Source organism: Buteo buteo, chromosome 1 (genome assembly GCF_964188355.1).
Source record: "Buteo buteo chromosome 1, bButBut1.hap1.1, whole genome shotgun sequence".
Taxonomy (NCBI): domain Eukaryota; kingdom Metazoa; phylum Chordata; class Aves; order Accipitriformes; family Accipitridae; genus Buteo; species Buteo buteo.
In genome coordinates this window covers 69,335,510-69,356,014 of record NC_134171.1, presented here as the reverse complement: position 1 = coordinate 69,356,014, position 20,505 = coordinate 69,335,510, and the positions used below count along the sequence as shown (strand labels likewise).

General features: G+C 38.1%; 1 protein-coding gene across 4 annotated transcripts in view; it reads right to left on the bottom strand.

The window, feature by feature from the left end:
- Positions 1–20,505, bottom strand: part of TTC29 (tetratricopeptide repeat domain 29) — a 374,033-nt gene that overhangs the window by 262,732 nt on the left and 90,796 nt on the right. For 3 of the 4 annotated variants that reach the window (XM_075035158.1, XM_075035166.1, XM_075035148.1), the window contains exon 2: positions 13,147–13,303. The exons of the other annotated variant lie outside the window; for it this stretch is intronic. The gene's annotated coding sequence lies outside the window, so the exon portion shown is untranslated. The remainder of the gene's footprint in view (positions 1–13,146; positions 13,304–20,505) is intronic. 4 annotated transcript variants of the gene reach the window in all.

Below are 20,505 nucleotides of genomic sequence, written 5' to 3'. Positions count from 1 at the left end.
CTGTGGGACTTACAGCTTCCAAGTTGTGGGAAACAGACTTTATCAGAAGAGAGAACCCTGGAAACTAAGCTTAAAAGACAAAACAAGACAGAAACACTAGTTTTCTCTACAGCAAAGCTGTCCTAGAAAGGTAAATTCTGTATTTCTGTGACTATTAGTGCAAAGTCATTTGAAACAAAAGCATCCTCAGATTTCCAATGGAAAGTATTTTTTTTAAAGCTGCAAGCACAGACACAAAAGCATAACTGGGTTATGACCTGAAAATCCAGGCTGATTTGCACTCAGAAATGTTCATATCTCTAGACTTGTCAGCTGTTGACATCTTACTACCAAGGTCAATACCTTGAATGAAAAAAAAAAAAGTATCAACAATAGGAACTAAGCTAAAAAATAGCTGCAGTTCTTTCTTCTGTTGGCTAGAAGCAATAGCCACCAGAAAATTTCAAATCATATTTGGTAAGTTCTATTTGACTTAAAGTTTTCAAAAAAGTTAATGAATTTAAATAAAATCCTATTTTTGATGACCTAGATTAATTTTCAGAGTGCCTTGTTCTGATATTCATAGAGCTTAGATTTCTTCATTTTGAAATAAACCCGATTTCACATTTATTAAAGTAAAATAAATTTTGTTAAAAATTGAAAAAGTATGTAGTGACCTGAAACTGTTTTACTCCAGATTCTGTTTCCAAAACTTGAGACCTTTGCCTTTGTCACAATTCAGGATTTAGTATAACAACGCATACAGTAGATGATTTTAAAAAAAAAAAAAAAAAAAAGAATTCTGGAAAACCATATTTGCAGTAAGTAACTTCTAAATATTAGGAAATAAAAGAGAAGTGAAAGAACTTGGGGGTTTCTTCTAAGGGAGACAATATATGAGCGACAATAAGCAAAGGGACAATAAAAACCTAGTTGACCAATACAACCATTCTTTCTGTAGTTAAAAAAAAAACAGAATACTGTGCTAGATAATGCTGATTGCCACTGGTATATGAATTTAAAAAATTAATATTAAAAGCAAAATCCAGAATAAATTACACAGTGGAATCTAGTCCTGCTCAGAGCAAATCAAAGACTTAAAACTGAATCATGACTGGTAGAAAAGATGCAGATGTAGGATTAAGATAGTCTCAAATACTTTCTATCCTCCATTAACTTTTAAGAGAAAGACACATGCAAAGCTAGCAGAAAGGCTCACATCCAGGTGCCAACCACAGATGCAGCAGAAAATTCCTAAGCATTGTGGGGAAAACATAACCCTCCCTCCACTGAAATACAGTTGCTGAGGAGCAATCAAAGTATAAGAGACAGACATCAAAGTGCTGGAGAAGAAAAAGGAATACTGCTCAGGCTGAAAATGGAACTGTATATGGGGTTACACACTATAGTCAAGTAACAAGAATCATTATGCTGGAATTTAAAGGCAAGAAAAAAAAGAATAAAGAAAAAGCCTATGTCTAGGAATCAACCACTGACCTGGAAGACAGCACTTTGATGATGATAATGCTGTTGTTACACTTTCATGGAGCATTAAACACATAATTCATGAAGCTCAGGTGAATTTCAGGTTAGAATAATGCTAAAACAAGAGCAGAGCACACTTACAGTAATTAGCACATTGCAGAGGCAATGCAAATAGGTCTGTTCCAAGCATTTCTTCAGCAAGAGGGGGAAAAGGTCACCAATAAAAGCAAATCTAAAATTTTATGATAGCAAAGTTACACTACCCAAATCAGCAACTGCAGGATTTTGCCCAAGACGACAGCAGAGCTGCATCAGGTCAAAATCCAATATCCCAGGCCTAGGCAGCACATGCTAGCCAGTATGGCCAAGGGTATCTGAGACGCAAGGAGCAGTTATAGTTGAACGGTGTGGGAGTAAGCAGGAGAAGCACCGAATTAAAATAAACAGCATTTCTAACAGATTAAAGAGCAAAGATCTTCTCACTGTAAACCATAGACTGTTTATCTCCTTATGATAGAGGACTAATCAGATTGTGAGGAACTTGACCTCACTACAGCAACTAGAATGAACACAGCAATGAAGCACACTTGGTTTTGCACATTGCTTTTTCAGAAAGCTGACTTTGGCTTCTGCTCAGTGGCCAAGGTATGGGAATTCAAGCATATCACATTTTACTATATCAGAGCAGTTAATTAACGAGGCTGAAAACAGATGTTGGAAGACCTTCAACACAGTACTAAAGAAAGCTGCAAGGATCTACAGGAGTTACTCCTAAACCTACAGTTTGCACAGGGGGAGCTTTGCATCTTGGAACAGTAACACACAGCTCCAGCATTACTAGAACTAACAACAGAGAAAGGGATATCCCATAAAGCAGCCATCAAGCAAAGGACATCTTTAAACCACTACTACTTGAATAAAATTATACACTGGAGAACAGTTCGGGTGAAATGGTGATTTACAGCTTTGCCATTCGCTTCACATGACTGTTCTGTGACATTTTTAGGGGTGCAATAATGTACAATGATCTTTTTGAGATGCAATCCACATATATTCAAGTTCATCTGTGGCTTTTAAAGCTCACTTGCAGGGAGGAGAGGCAGTAGTGAGCTGCACATTTACAAGCACAGAGTAACCATAAGCATTTTCCAAGATGTAGCTGTTTGCAGGCAGGGGGAAGCTTTGGGCTGTGCTCCTACGGAGCTACAAGGAGGACACTTCTGGAGCAAAGTCTCTGGCAGTGGTAGAAACTATCTGGATAGAGAGAGGCACATTTGAAACACACCATGTTTATAAAGTCCATTTCTTACCAACTTTAATACTATTTGACATGTCCCTCAGCTCCATCAGTGTGTTTGCCTCCGCAAATATTTCTGCAAAGGTTTTAAAATAAATTCTGACCCATTGGAATTTGCTGAGAATGCTTTAGCAAGGAAACCAATGATGTTGCTGCATGACAATTAAATTTTAAAAAAAGGGCTAAGAAGCTCTGCAGAGCTGACTGTTGATCCATTTCTTCTTTGACTGCAGTTTTTGGATTTTTGCCACTGAATCTGAAGAAGACCAGAGCTCAGCCATTTGACTTCTGAACAGTCTACCTTAAGTTTACCATCATTCCCGTCTTAATTCTGGTGCAGAGGATAAACATCTCTTTTAAATCAGCACCAGACAGTTCTCTAAAATCGGAAATTAATTAAATTCTTGCAAGTAGTATGCTTTCCCCTGAAAACAATGAATTTACAATTTACTTTGTTTCTCTTTTCTTTCCTCTTATAGTTAATCATCTTCTTTCATGCTCCCAAACCAACAGGCTGAGTATTCCCCATGGGCTATTGATGGTATTAAAGTGGACTGTTCAGCAGCTGTGCCCTACTGCCTGCCCTATTGATTGGTTTCTCACATGGCACTTAATAGGTTTATTGATATTTTGGATTCATTTTGTCCTGATTTTTGTCAATCTTCACATTTTCACAGTCAGGTTCCATTTTGCTTGAGGAATGTATGCAATTAGTCCAGCTCTTAAAAGCCAAGTTCTTTTACTAATGATTTAGCCAGTGGCTTTATCTGCCCAGCTTCTTTTCCTGTTGTAGTGTTTCTTTGGTGTTGTTTTTTTTTTTCGTTCATGTATTAAGATAGGAACTGCGTATTATCTGCTGATTTCTGAATACAGGCAGCTTGGTAGCAAACTATCTCCAAACTAGTTTTTGTTCTGTTTGTGGATCTCAGTCTACCATTCTTGTTTCACAATGTTTTAGAACTATTTTTATATTTGTTAGACATTTTAACATCCATGAATTTTGAAATCCTTTGCTGGCATTAACTGACATAGAATTAATGTTGTTACAAAGTAATGGTGCTTTGCTTCAGCCAAAGATTAGTTTCTTTTCCTTTAAGAAGACTAGAAAATAAATGTATTTAAGTTTGAACTGTTACTCATTTAAAATCTTACTGAAGAGCAGAAAACAGATCCAATGAAAATATTTGTCCCTAAGATTTCAGGGACTATTGAAATTGTGCAGTCTCTGGAACATAATCAAAAGACAAAGTACGAAATGGGTTCACTGATCACTGACGAATATTATGTCATACAATGTTTCCAAGTTTCGCACATGTGGATTATTAAAATTATCCAAAATCAATGGAAAAGATTATATGCTTATTTTCACTATTCATATGGTGTTCTATCTGGCTTGATTTGGAAGAATTAAGATACTGTTTATCTTAAAGTTTGTTTTCTCAATATAAGAATTGACCTCATTTATAAGCCTTATTTTCCGTTCCTTTTATGACTTTTTTCCACGATGCTACTTCAAATACTATATTTCTTTACATTTTTCATATAACCTTGCTGTTCAGTTTTATGAGACTATACCTACTGTTCATTTACAAATTTATGGTAACAAGGTGCTTTGTAATAGCAAAGTTTTTAAATCAGTATGAATGTCACTTGTAGATTAAAGCAAAACAAAACCAACTCTACCCTTCTACTATATTAAATGTCTGCAAAAGGATATGTTTACATTCACTCAAGGAACAGGGGAAACCACAACAGTGCCAATGCATAACCAAGACATAAGAATCATTTTCTCATGTTCTTAATAAAATTTGTAATCAAATCTAATTTACAACAGACAAATAATAACCTGCCTCACTGCAGGCTTTGTTAGAAAGTGTCTTGGTACTTCACAGAGAGGTTCATTGCAAAAAGGAAGGCCTTATTTTCTTAAGTAAGATCAGAAACCTCAGTGTAACTTTTGTAATTTTGAATACTGACAGAGCAAAATCCCCCATGAAGTTAATGGAAATTTTACCTCTGACTTGGTCAGATATTAATCCTAGTATCTGCAACATTTCAGGGTCTGAGGAAGAACCACCAAGAATTTTTTATTTACAAAAGATAATCTTGAAGAAACTAAAGACTTTGTAATTTGCACCACAGAGTCATTAAACATATTTTTAAAAGCCCTACATTTAAGCAAGATTATAAATTAGGGAAAACATCAGCCTTTATAATAGCATACAAAGGTTTTCACTTGAAGAGAAGAGATTTACAACTACCTATATGCTCACTCACTTAGTAGGAATTAATACTCTTATACTAGAGTAGGCCACAACAACAAAAAAAGAGGTTTAGTAATGTCAAGATATTTTTATTTTTAATTTTTTTTTAATCTTACAGCTTTTACAAATATGTCTTCATTTCAAATAAGTGTTTAGGTACATAATCATATTATTTTCACTATCATCCTCCACATTTCTTACACAACGCTTCATCTGCTTTTAAAGTAAACAAATTCTTCAGCATAGGCACTACTCAATATCTGGCATAACGAAACCCTAATTGTAAAGGAGGCCTCCGGGCTCTCCTGTAAAACAAATTAAAATATATTTCAGAAAGTAACATATCTTCAGGTGTTCCTCAAAAGTAAAGGACAGTAATACAATTTCTTTAAAGAAAGATACATGTTTCTGGAAAATAGGTCCATCTGTAAGTTACACTGAGTTGCTTTGATTTTTAGCTGAGTTGGAACCAAGACTGTGTCTGCCTTTTGTTTACACAGCAGTATTAGAACAGGAGGATAAATGAGGGGTTCTTGGCTGGCTGAGGATTATAGAAATAACAGAAAGACCTCATAAAAACAGATAGCATCCTGCTTCATATTTGCAGCTCCAAAAAGCTAAAGTTTGGCAGGCACACACTATGGTTCAAGCTTCCTTATTTGGGAAGAAAAAAGCAGTAATACTAAAAAGGTTGAAAGAGAAGCAGAGTTCTCTGAAAAGACTTAAATTCAGATAAGCTAAACTAGGCATACATTAACTGGGCAAGCATCAGACTGATGGTTTGATAACCACTACTATTTCCAACAGAAGGTTTTGGACTCTCTGAAATTGTTTCCAGTCAATTTTTTTAGACAGCATTATTTAATATCTGAACAAAGAGTGTTCAATCTTCCTTCCCCTTTGAAGCCTGGAGTGTTATGGCTGCACACAAACAGGGAATTGGAGAACCTCCTGTTCCCTTTGGTCAGCAGCATCTCACTTGCAAGCCAGGAAGGAGGCAGTGCCAGCTGCTGGTCAATAAGCAGCTGCATTTTCCTGGCAAGCTCTACACTCTAAAAATGCACCAAATGTGCAAACAATAAGGGCCAGTGTTCAATCTGTGTCAGGCTGGAAAACTACCTGTCATTTAATAAAATCAGGTCCTCAGAGAAACCAGGAGATTGAAAAGGGCCTCTAAAAAGTCATCTGGACTGTTTCTCTGCCATGAGGTAACATCGGTTATACCCATGCCATTCCTGACCAACAGTTGCTTAATCTGTTCTCGAAGGCCTCCCATGACAGATGATCTCCAGGGCTGTCTGCTCCAGTGACTCACCACCCTGTTAGGTTTCCTAAAGCCTAATCCAAGTCTTCTTTGCTGCAGTTTCAGCCCATAGGACTTATTGTCCTCCTACCCCATGCAAATGTGGGGAAAAGTCACCTTCTGCCATTGCAGTAGCCCTTTAATAGACAATGACTACATTGGTGATCCCAGTATTCTCTAGACTAAGCAGTTTCAACTCCTCTGACCTTTTTTTCATAGCTCACGATTTCTAGACTTGTGGTCATTTTTGTTGCCCTCGTCTGGAACCCCCCAATGGGCACACTTTTACTTGAGGTGCAAAAACCCCAAACCTGACACACTATTCTAGTCAAGACGTTATCATGCTTAGCAGAAGAGGAATACCTCTCCTGTCTTACATGGACTAGTCTTGCTGTTATGGCCCAGTGTGAAAAGTCCCTTTTTGCAGCAACAGTTGCAACAAAACAGTATTAATACAAACCAGTCCTCTTCAGACAAAAGGAACAGCATATGAACTCAGACACACACAGTCGTATACACACAGTTGTATACAAACATATAGGTGCTACATTCTCACGCTACCAGGAGATATCTGTAGTAAAAATACTCCATATTCACTTTTCCAACTCAAGTCTTCCCACTGGTCACAAGACACATCTATTAGCCAGCTGCAAGGATGCCACCCTGGGATCTGATCAGATCTATTCTAGTAGTAGCTCAAATACTGTAAACACTACATGGCATTACGATGAAGACAAGGCTTCACTGCATGTGGGAGTCGACATTTTCGGAAACAACTTGTCTTTTGCATGATTATATGCTTATGAATATAAACCTTTTGTGGGTCAACTCAACTTTCTACATTTGAGATCTCTAACTGAGTTCCAGGTGGATTTTGTAAAATTCTCACCAAATGATTAAAAAAAATCCCAAATCAAGTACATCTTTTCTGGTAAGAGCATCTTAGACATTAAAACCTAAACTCAAATGGAAATTGAAGATGAAGATAAATATATTCCTGAAAATCCTCCCCACTGCAAATATTACTGTAGCTGTCATGGGAGTCATGGAATTTAAGAAGCTTGGAAAAAAAGACAGTGTATCATATTTAGACTATATTCTGTTGTGCTCGAGAGGATCTACAGGGATGCCAACACCTTGCAGATCTCAGATACATTGCAAAATACTATATCTTCACAATATAACCATTGGCTTCTTATAGGCCATATTTCTTTGCTACAGCCCCACTATCTCTTGTTTGGTGTCTTCAGGAGATACAGGGAGGCTGAAAAGGATCAGCAAAGCTCTGGAAAATCTCTGAAGCTGGGAGACTGGGTAAGACAGACCGGGTTCTTGCAGCAGTTTATTTATGTAAGTTTGGCTGCTGGGAGCAGCTTGCACACAAACAACAGGAGTGACTTAAGCCCTGACTACTTTTTATATTCATATGACATTCAAGAAAAGCTAGAACTTGAAGACTGATTTCCCCACTTCCCCTCACCTCCCAGAGCAGAAGATCTCCTGAAAAGACAAATAGGCCATGGAGTGTCCCTTTTGGAGTCCACAGTCCTTCTGGTTAAGCTGGACATGAAAGAATCAGTTAAATCTGCCCCTAAATTCCAGTTAACTCAACCTGTGGTTTTGGTTCAGCAAAAAAATCTGAGTGTTACTGTAGAAAATGGTAGCAACAAAAGAAAAATCTGGAACAGATTTTCTGAAGCGTTTCTAACACATCTAACCTTTTCTTCCATAAAACTGGTAAGCGTATTTCTTACACACAGAGAAACAAGCATATGCATACAAATTTTTATATGTAACTTGAAGGAGAAAAGAAATATATAGTTCCCTAATTGTTTTCAAAAGCCACAAATGATCCTAAATACCTTTATAAACAGATCTGACTATATGCCTTCATAAGGTCAAAGTTCAGTTGTGTACCCAAGCAAATTTACTGTGTCATAAAACTTGAGATCAAAAAGTATTTAGAATGATAAACCAGAAGATTAGAAAGAAGAGTAAGGATTACAGCTCATGATAAAGGGTATAGTAATGTGTCAAATGGAAGAGTCCAGCATTTATTTATTTCTAAAGAGCCTGGAAGCAATTATTAAATCTGAAGAGTTGTGGTTTTAATGAATGTGGAAAATTACCACATGTCAAAAAGGTCCAAATCCATGATTTAAGGATATTAATTAAACCAATCATTTGATTAGTATTGCTTTAAGCAAAAGCCTAAGCAGGAAATATTTGAGAAAAGCAAATGTAGAATCTGTAAAGTAAAAAGAAAGAAAGAAAGAAAGAAAGGGGGAAAAAAAAAAGTTGCGCTGTGAAACATGCCTTACTAATAAACAAATAGAACAGTAGAGGTCTGGAGAAGCTCCCGGCAGTAAGTTACATCATTTACTGCCATGTTTGACTAAATTTCAAACGGACTTTCAGTGCAGAATGTTCTTTGTATAACACTAGCAAGCCAATCATGGGCTCCAAATAAAAGGAAAGGATTCATCATTTACCATCCCTTCTGCAGCTTTCTTTTCATTACAACAAAAGGCTGTTTCAATTAGAGCTGTGCAGATTCTCTGTGCTGAGTTTGGTTCAAAGTGGTTTTATGCAATGCCAGCATCTCCAGGGATTAGCTTCCCTGCAGGCCAAAGCTCTCCCTGTGCTGGGACTGTAATGTGTTTTGGGTCAAGCTGTGCTTGCCATCTCTCCCTTGGCTCTCTTGAGAGTACTAGATCTCTGTGATGGGCCTGATCTGACCTCTTTTCAGCAAGTTAAACTCTGCAGCCTACCACCCTTCAGACTGGAACTCGAGGCTCTTGCACAACACCAGAAACGCACCCCCTTGGCAGCTCTTTTCGCCCCTCTCCTGATGGGGCCCTGCAGTTCCCCTACACGTGTTTGGTTCTGTGGTTAACCATGCTCTCCTGTCTTCCACATACTCCATTTTCCAGCCACATTAACAGAAGACACCCAAATGCAATTGTCACCCTCCCGGTGCTTCTTAATAGAAAAGTTAAAGGGATCCTAACAGGTTCTCTTATATAGACAGACACATTGACTCAAATATATCCAGCCTGTTTAGAAAAGCACATACAATACACCAAAGCTTTGTATACCTCATGATATCTCCTGCAGCACAGACAAATGAGCTGACTCAGGCATGAAATGAATTGGAAGGGGAGTGCAGTCTCGAAGCAAATATGTAGAGATTTGAAACCATAACACTGCATTGTTAGCAGTCATCTTCATTCTTGGAATTAATTCAATATACTTGCCTCAGCCTAGGAGCCAAAACACGACGCTAATAATATATTGCATTTCCTAATAGCCAGAAAGTATAAAATACTTTCAGCAAATTGATTTAATGTCCAAGTCTCACTTACAATTAAGTACAGTATTCTATAGCTGACTGGCAAAAATTAAATAGGATCCAACCTAGACAGCAAATGCCTGTAAACAGCTAAGTACTTAGAGAGCAACAAGGTAGTAATTCTGCTCATTGCTGTTTAAATACAATAAACATAGCTGAAGGAAATGCACAAGATGGCAAGCTTTATCAGGGAGCTCACAACTGTTAAGTAGGCACTAAAAATTCTTGTTCAATACTCTGAATAACACAGACACCTCTAGAGAGTATTTCCAAAAAATCAAACTACTTTGCCATAAGTATGTTGGTCTGTAAATATAACAGTATAAAGTATTATGACACGCCTATTAGATTATGTCAGGCTTTGACAGCTAGATCTAATAGGCTGCAAGAGCTAACATTGTTTATGTTCTTGTATATAATATCTTTTCCACCAAAACCAAACCTTCTTCACTTTCTATTGTTAATAATGTATTTAACAAACTTTATGCCCAGCACCAAAGCTCAAACCAATGCATTCAAAGATACACTGTGTTGTACAAGACTACTGAGACTATTCTCTTTTTTCACTTATTTTGGGATCTCATAGCACACCCTATATTTAGGCTAAATCTTTCAGTCTTAAAAGCTTCCTCTGAGCTTTGCCCAAGAAGGTCCAACATTATTTTCATTAAGCAGTTGAAATTATTTGCAAAGGATGAATAGAAGGCACCATTTTTGGAGATGAGTGATGTGCCTAAAACAGTGATCTCCCCTGCCACATACATTCCACAGAAAGATGCTGGTAACATCTCAGAATAAAGAGATGGCCCTAACTATGGGAAGGAGCTGGACTTGCACCACTGCAGCATGCTGCAGCTGCGGCCCCAGCACTCAAGACTGCCAAGGAATTCTTTTTTTTCCTCTTCTAAAATACCTAGCAGCTCAAAGAGAATTTCTAAAAACAATTTTCACTGTCCAGGAGGTTAAACCAGAAGCTGGGGAATAGTAGATTTACAATTACCTATATGTCCTTATAGAAATACGTTATGATACTGTCTGATTAGAGGACTATGCACAAATTTTCTCAGCAAGATGTTTGTCACATAAGGAGAGTAGGATTGATGCATAAATCGGCAAATTGAGATAGCAAGAGCAGTTCTAGATTTGGAATTCCTGAACTTTTGAGGGCTCAGTTTGCAAACTAAGTAGTACTTAAAAAAAAAGTCCCACACTGCTGCTAATCTACAGTATTATTTTAGTAACATCAGTGCTATTCCAGTAGTGCAAAATTCAATGCTAAAGCAAACAGGACTATTTAAAATATATTGTACATAATAAAAGACCTAGGTTGATATTTATATGACCCCATGCAGCATTATTCTGGTTTAGATGTTATTTCCCCCCACTGGTTTAGATGTTATTTTTCTTACTACTTAAGGGATGGTGATGCCCACAGATTGGCAGCATGGGGCATCTTTGTAAACAGTGTTTGCAAAATTGCTTGTAGAAGACATGGGAAATATTCATGAATAAGACTTCTACAGTTCATTTGTAGGTCTTCTTTAGATACGGAGATACACTAGTTTATCCTTCTTGTTTGTTTATCTTTGGTTTTAGTAGGCAAGATGGGAACTATGGCGCTTATTCTGCATGTATCAGCTGGAAGTGGGCTATAACTTGGACCCAAGGGGAAATTGTCATGGAACTCAGAGAGTTCCTCAGCAAACCTTCCTGTTTGCTTCAGTACTTTATTCCACCCAGAACTAGGAGGTTAGAAACAAAAGGGGTCCATTGCAGAACACATACAGAGGAAACACATTATTGTTAAAGAGAGAAGTTATAATGAGAAAGTAGCAGCAACATGCTTGCACATTCTATCTAAAACTCTAAGATGCTTTAAGGTACTTTAAGACATACACTGAAAGACAACAGACAGAAAGCTATTCCCATTCCAACAAAATGCTGTAGCCAAACTATTAAGTAGATATACTGAACCTTAAAGAAAAACAGCGATTAAAGCATCAAGGGAAATTATTTACACCAGCATTTTGCAATGGAAAAATATTCTGAAGAAAACAGAAAAAGAGCTGAAGAAAAATGAAGAGTTTAAGAATGGCACTTAAATTTGCTTGATCCTGACTCTTCTCAGTTATATTCAGAATTGAGAGAGAATGACAATTCATACGCTTCCATACTAAAAACAACTGAAAATATCCCATTCCCCCATCTCTGGAAAATGACCAAGCCTTTCCCTTTAAAGGGCTAAAGACATTTAGGAAAAGACAGTCTTTCTTACAGCAAAGTCCTAATTGAAAGAACATGGCATGACCTGAAGCAAAATGTTAATTAAAACCACTCTGCATTTCTTTTCCAAGCAAAGTCCTTTTGTCTGACTTTTATAGATTAATTTGACACACTCCCTTCCCTTGCCTGGAAAGTTCTGGGGTTTTTTTGTTTATACTGTACAAAGCATGAAATTATTGTCCTTAATGCTTTGTTCTTTCTAATTGCATGAAATTTAGCAACATTTTGAAAAATATTTGTAAGATGATGAAGGCCAGAGTTGACATATGAAAAACATATGGATACGTCCATTTGCATAATGGACAAAAGCCATAACCAGTAAACATGAAAACTGGCACTGTAGTGGCTAATTCATATTTTGTCCTCAATGTACCTGTACTGTCAGTTAACACAACACACCTGCATGCTTCTGATGGAAAATCAGATGCAGAAGTACTACTTGTATAAACCCCTCCCTCATCATCCAACAAAAATATGTTCCACTGCTTGCAACACACAAGAAAGTCAGCTTTATTTTGCAAGACTTTAAAGAAAATTTACTCTAAATTTAGTGTTCTAATATTATTTCCTTTCTCTCTTAGGCCATATAGCCTCTTTTCTCTCCTTTTCAACTGCAAATTGGGAGTCTGAAAGGATGTCATACCCTAACAGGCAATGCCACTGAAAATGAGATCCATTCTAACCCTGTTTTCTTCTAACCTCTCAGGTTCAAGCAGAAGATTACCATTGTTTAGAGCACAGAACATTATCTCCTTACTCTCTGCCACCCAGAAAGCTTCCCTGTGTCTAATTTCAAGGGCACTTTCAAACAAGTCAGCAGTAAAATCATCCAAAATACATAAATTCCAAAGAGATTTTTTTTTTTTCCCATGGAGGACAACAAGATGGTGAGACTTGAACAGACCATTTTATACTCAGTAAAACTTCTATGCTTTCCCATTTAACACATTGCCCACCAAAAGAAACACAGGCTGAAAAGACCAAGTGATTGAGGAATTAACCCCAAATTTCCAGGAATATAACAAAACCACAACAATAACAAAACTAAAGAATATCTGAGGAGAAAGGAATATGCTCTTGCACAATCTTATTAGATTTACTAGATTATCAAAGATATTTCTAAACATAAATTACATAGCATAGAAAAAAAATCAAGTGGCTGAAGAAAGAGCATGCACCTTACCACTTCTATCTCTCCAGGAGGGGAAAAAAAAGTGCTTGTCCCATGATGCATCCTGAGCCCAGATAGCAGCAATCACCTCCCAGGTAGTGCCTTCAGCTGAGGTAGTAGCTTAATGCAGTAGCTTAAATAAGAATCTGGTGGTCAATTAAATGTTTCTCTGTGGAGGAAAAAAGGGGGTTGGGGGAAGATCAAGGAATTACCATCTAGGAAAACCTTTGCTTGGAGAGTTTAGAGTTCTCCTAATGGATTATCTTTAAAATACTTTTATATACTTAAATAGCTTTTAAATAAATGAAAGCTGTAAAATGCTTATTGTGCTTACACTGCATTGCACTACTTTGCATATTTTGAATAAAAATTACATGAATGGTTACCTCTGAGGAATTAATTTCTCAGGCTTAATCTAAACTAGTTAAAATGGAGAAGATAACTAAACTACTTGTGAATGTTTTGTCACACCTATCAGTGTGAATTCTGGTTCATCTATAGTTTACTGCCATGATATAATAAAAAGAATCCAGAGTAAAACATTTTCTTGGGCTATCCCCTGTTTTCAATTTTGGCTCAGAAAAATGAATACGAGTTTAATTGAACATGTCCCTTATAATTTCTCCCTTCATAAAAATTCCAGAATTAATCATAACATTTCAAAGTCAAATAGCATTCTGAAGTGCGGATATAATCAAGTAGTTGAGATGTAAGTTAAGAATGGAAGCAATTTTAATTTTACAAATGACAGAAGGGAATTAATAACTAAGAAAAAGACATGAAAATCTGTAACTTTTTTTTTTTTCTCTTCAGACTGAATGATTTCCAAGACCTAAATAGAATTTCTTACCGTATTTACTTTCAGCTGTTCCTTTCTTAAGTCTTCTACGTGTATCCTAACTAAGAGTTACTATTAGTCTGGCTAAATTATGTTTTATCCTTAGGCAAAATTTTTGGAGGCCTAATTTTTTGGAGATAATTAGTAGACAGAACACCTATCGTAGTCATGAGAGAAAAGTTTCACCAGAATCTCTGATAAGTCTAATTGATTTTTGGTCAGAGTGATGATAACAATTATGAAAGCATTTTTTATGTCAGGGATTTTACTCAGGGTGACGAAAAATACTTAGATTCCCTGCTCAGGACACCTTCTGTCCTTTTTTTACATCCTTGAAAACAAAAGCTTTATTGAAAATGGGACCATTAGCAATCTGCTTGTGAATGAATTTCACTTGTATTTTGCTGGGTTAACCATTAAAACAGCTTCTTCCCCCCTACCATCATTCACAATACATAGCACCACGTCAGTTCTTTGCCTCCCTGCCTTTTTTTTTTCTTTTTTTTTTTCTTTTTTTTTTTACAAGGAAAGAGGAAGCTGGAAGGACAATCTTCTATTATTGTCTTACAGTCGATCTCTTTCTTGCTCATTCCACAACTCCAAGAAGTGAAATGTAATGAGAAAGTAGAAAGATAAAAATTATTTAAAAGTGAGATACTATTAAAAAAATATGGAGTAAATACAAATTATTTCCTAAGCTATTAGCATTCCCATCTAACATCAAATTACAACAGCCTTTTTACAAAACAAATCTGCAAACTGTGCCATTTTTCCATAATTAATTTGCAACTAATCATTTCTAAATACCACACAGATTTTCTGTTCTGAGCCTGTGAAATGGCTGGAAAAACACTTTAATTTTCAGAAAGAAAACTCACCTTATAAAATTAAGGAATTAATGTATCTTTTGGGGGCATGAATCAGGCAACATGACATAGAGCAATTTATATGCTATATGGAATGTTATCTAGCGGCATAAACAAGTAATCCAACCAGTTACACTCAGCAAATGTATGTGTGCAACAGAGAGGTGCCAGACTATACAGGAAGGTAACCCAAGAGTCAGCAAACTGCTCCCTGGAAGACCTTTAAATCTCTGTTAAATATCTCAGCTGAGCTCTGTCTGCAGCTTGGGAAACTTTAAAATGGTCTTCTCCCCTCCTTCCTAAAGCCCCTAAACCTTAACACTGTGTAAGATAAAAAGGATCCTGGGCTCCAAAAAATGCCATCTGTGACATCTTAGAATATATGAATGGCCATACAGTTTCAGATCAAGAGTCTGCCTCGCCCAGTATAATCTCTCAGCCTCCAAGCAGAAGCAGTTTAGGGCATTTTCTGAGCTTCCTGTGGTTTGCCTTCTCAGTTACCCCAATAGGTATCTCTTCCAAGTACCTGTTCAGTCTCCCTTAAAATCCATGTTGTGGAAGTAAAAGGCATACATTTTTTGACAGAGTCCCACAGGACTACTAGCTGCTTGTTTTATCTAGTCAAGCATTTTTATAAAGTACAGCAATCCCTTTAATGTGGGGCTCAATATAGTACCTTGTCTGTAGGGCTGAAAGGCCAACAGACTGACAAGCGTGCCTTTACCTTCACCTTATATACATCAGTGACTTAAAAATCTGTTCCTTCTTTCATGCTCTAATTGTCCCCTTCCAGTTGTGCGCTTCCATCCGTTTGCTCTGTTGTGACACAGTATCTTCAAACTCAACAAAACATTAATCCAGCCCATCCTCTTCACTCTTGTCACAAAGTCACTTAAAAATTCACTTTGGTCTTTAATCTTTGAGGTTGCTTTTTTTCTCTTTCTTTCTTCTTTCCTCCAAATCCCACATTTGGATCATTTCCAAATCCTAATGTTTTTCCCTCCAAAAAGCTCCAGACCTCTACACTGTATCACTTGTAAGTAAAACTTGATATCCAAAGTGCCGTGATTATCCAGCTTCATTGATGCAAATTCCTCTTGTCTGGCTTTCTTAACATCAGTGCTGCTTGGTCCAGGACAAATAAAATAGAGCCACAAAGATGGTAGGAAGGGAGAACAGATAAACCACAGGAGCCACAGGTAGCTTTGGAGGCCAAACATAAGGAAAACTCCTGTTCAGCCCAGATACCCTGCACTCTAACGTATGGCCAGTGCAGACGGATTCTTCAGGGACTGTTGCTGCCAAACTCCCATAGAGACTATATAATAGGAAATTTTCAGAGGCTTGTGATACAGCCAAGTTTATGTGGATTCCTGACCCCAGGCTCTCCAGCTTCTCAAAAAGTTTGTTATAAGATCTATTTTTTTTTTAACCATTGGTTAAACAATATGTTTTGCCTTAAATTTCTTCTTTGCCTACTGAAACTTTCCCCCCAAAATTAGCCTAAGGCTGATGCTAGCCATGGAAAACTCAGGTCCAATTTTTTCAAGTTATACACTACCATAAAAAAGGTCTCATAAAGGAACACATTAGGTAACTTTAATGACAGCCACCTCTGCCAGCTTCACCTGTAACAACTTTTGACATCTTTTGTTTTCTCAGCACAGAACCACCTTGGTTTGTGTTGTGTAACACTCTACAAATGGTTCATGCACACACTTCTAGATTAACTGCAACCCAAGGTTTCAGTGCAAATCTTTTCTGATCTATTGCTAAACAGTTTCTAAATCAAAATAAAATCAGTAAGTTTGTTGTAAATGCATTTTTAACTGAGCCTCATTGGTTGCATTCAGTTACTGAGGGCCTTTAAATCATAGAAACATAGAATAGTTTGGGTTGAAAGGGATCTTTAAAGGTCATCTAGCCCACCCCCCCTGCAATGAGCAGAGATATCGTCAACTAGATCAGGTTGCTCAGAGCCCCATCCAACCTGACCTTGAATGTTTCCAGGGATGGGACATCTACCACCAATCTGGGCAACCTGTTCCTGTGTTTCACCACCCTCATTGTAAAAAATTTCTACCTTATATCTGGTCTAATTCTACCCTCTTTTATTTTAAAGCTGTTACCCCTTGTTCTATCACAACAGGCCCTGCTAAAACCTTTGTCCCACCTTTCTTATAAGCTCCCTTTAAACACTGAAAGGCCGCAATAAGGTCTCCCGGGAGCCTTCTCTTCTCCAGGCTGAACAACCCCAACTCTCTCAGCCTGTTTTCATAGGAGAAGTGTTCCATCCCTCTGATCATTTTTGTGGCCATCCTCTGGACCCGCTCCAACAGGTCCATGTCTTTCCTATGCTGAGGGGTCCAGAGCTGGACACAGTACTCCAGGTGGGGTCTCACCAGAGCAGAGCAGAGGGGCAGAATCACCTCCTTCAACCTTCTGGCCACGCTTCTTTTGATGCAGCCCAGGATATGGTTGGCTTTCTGGGCTGCGAGTCCACACTGCTGGCTCATGTCCAGCTTTTCATCCACCAGTACCCCCAAGTCCATCTCCACAGGGCTGCTCTCAATGCTTTCATTCCCCAGCCTGTATTGATACGGGGGGTTGCCCCATTCCAAGTGCAGGACCTTGCACTTGTTGAACCTCATGAGGTTCATGTAGGCCCACTTCTCAGGTTTATCCAGGTCCCTCTGGATGTCATCCTGTCCCTCAGGTGTGTCAATCACACCACTCAGTTTGGTGTTGTCTGCAAATTTGCTGAGGGTGCACTTGATTGCACCATGTCATTGATGAAGTGAAGTATTGGGACAGTATTTCTCCCAGTATGGACACCTGAGGGACACCACTCATCACTGATCTCCACCTGGACATTGAGCTGTTGACCACTACCCACTGGATGTGACCATCCAACCAATTTCTCATCTACCAAACAGTCCATCCATCAATCTTTAGACTAGTATACTACAGCAGTATCTGTTTTCCTCTAATTTCCATAGGGACTCATGAACTCAAGAAATTTTAAACATTAAAAGAATTATTGAGGGTACTTTGTTTAGGTTTTTTTCCTCCATTTGCAGCAGATTCAAGGGGCGTGAAGCATTTCTCTTGGACACTGAATATAATTATAACTAATCGTTTCCTTCTTTCTCCTTGGAGCAACATTCATTGACTTCTCTTCATTTAGGGTAGTTGGCTGACACAATTCAAATTTAATTACTCTTTCTGCATGATAAACTCCAGTCCTGTGAGCAAATATGTCTCGTTTTCAAGTTTGGCTAGACAGCAGCAGTGTAATAAAGACCTTTCCACCCCTGGTGCAGCCTGTAGCTTTTGAAATGTTTCCTAGATGACAAAACAGCCTCCACTACCATAGAACTTTCTCATACCATTCTTATTAAATAAACTCCTAATGCCTAAAAACCTGTAAACTAATTAACTGGCTGCCAACTATAATGACTTCTCCTGTCGGAATTGCTTGACATGCAACCACAACAGGTAAATGGCAATGTTGATGGTGACTTTCAAATTAAGGTTTACTAGGCAAGGATGAGAATTGTCACAGTCATTCTAAATACATTGTAGTTTTTCTCCCACTGAGTAAAAAATTCCAGTCTCTGAATGGTTGTAGTAATCTAATTTGTATAAACACTGGATACAAATATCCAGACAACAAATTCCAACAGGGTTGCTTGTGCTGTATAAATTCACACCTTGGCTTACTATGCACTACTCCCCTGCCCAGATTCAAACTAATACAGCAGTATTAAAGAAGAACAGAATTCTTCTTTTAATTTTTACTTCTCAATAGCATCTCCAAATGGGAATTTCTATACTCCAATTCATCTTTGGATAGCCCTTAGCAACTGAGCAAAATATAGAGCTGTGCTGTATTGGGGCTGTTACTTTCAGTACACCTCAAAAACACTCAGACCGTCTTCCAGAAGGAGGCCAAGCAAAGACAAGGGGCATCTCTAGTCAGTCACATTTTCAAGCTGTTAGGAGGCAATTAAAATATTCTGATCATAGGCTGCCAAAGCACAAGCACTAACAGTTGCAACTCCCTTAGGAAAACAGGTCAGAAGCAGAAGATTTCTCAGAGGCCAAGAGCAGCATTTGACAGATATGCTCAGTCTGCAGGAGTCAGATGAAGGCAAGTAAGAGAAACAGTTTATGCCCTGTAAAACTGGCAACTTAGCCATGCTTTTCCTTCCAAGAGTTTTAACTCATGAACCCCAGTAGCTGTTCACCTCTTTCTTGCTCAGACTGAGGTAGGTATCAGGCAGGTATCAAACATGTGCCAACTGCAGTTTCTTTCAATGAGGGCTACAAGTGATCAGCACATCTCTATTAATATAGATTTTTACTTAAAACACCAAAGTAAAGAAGCAAGTGCTGGTAACATAAAAAATAAACTGACAATTTTAATGACAAATAAATTACCCCCCCCCCCAAAGAATAAAATTGGCAAAAATATTTCAAATATAATTAGTACTGTAAAATGAAGCAAACACTGCTTTTTAACTTCACTGCTCAGGTAGGGCCCAGTTTTGAGCTGGACCTGTTTTATACATCCCTTTTATTTCTTAAGTGAGTGAATTTTGCATCTGCTTTTTCTAGGAAATGCTAAGCAGGAGCGCAAGAAGGTTGGATAAATGATCAGTCTTGTTCAAGTTCTCTTGCACCAGTGAAGGCTGTGTCTATTAGCACCAGTTAGTTCAGCTTTCACATACCAGGAACCTTTTAACAGAATCATATTTAACATAAAAGCACCATGAGCCTTGCTGCGATACTACCAAAGAAGTAGTAGACACCAGGGGTGCAGTTGTTACAACGTGCTTACAAGGACAGATAATCCCTTGATATTTAATTATAATGCTTTGAATCAAGGCTGGCTGGCTGGCTGACTGTGAGAATATAAGCCAAATTCTAAAACATCACAAAAGCTGTTGGCTGACAGCATTCAGGGTTCTTATTTTGTTGGGGGTTTTTTAACTAACCTGAACAACATGTCAGAGAATTCTCCAGTTACCTACTTAAACAGGCAACATTCAGAAGAAGTTGTACACCACCACACACAGAATTCGCCTTCATTGCTTATTTAAACCAGGAACTCAGAAGAAACTGCACATTGCTTTTAATCAGTCAAGATACAGCTCTGAGAGCGCACCATGGAAATAGAAAAAGGCAAAATAGAGTGTATTTGCATATATCACATGAAATTAGGCTATGTTGCAGCATGTAGTGTACGCATACGCATTGAATGTCAGCCGAGTTACATTTTTCTCAAGGTGACATTGGTGCTTGTCTTGCCAAATTTGATACAACTGACAAGTGTTTTCATGTAAGGAGGATCTATCCCTCCCATCACCTTGTCAAGCTGAGTGAAGGCAAACTCCAGCATATTCCTTCCTCCAGTGATGAGGTGGTTTCCGAGTCATTAAAAGTCACAGTCACACAGCAGCAATGTGCCATGCATACCAGATGAACTCAGTCAAGGCTGTTGTCCTTGGGTCTGGAGAAGGCTCCAGCTCCCAGCCCTCTCAGCTCCCATGCAGACCCAGCCTCCGCACCTGGCTAAACTCTGGACTTCTTGTTTTTAATGTACCTCCCAAATTTCCTTGAGAACTGTAAATAGCACTTCGGCCGGTCTCAATGCTGCTTGCT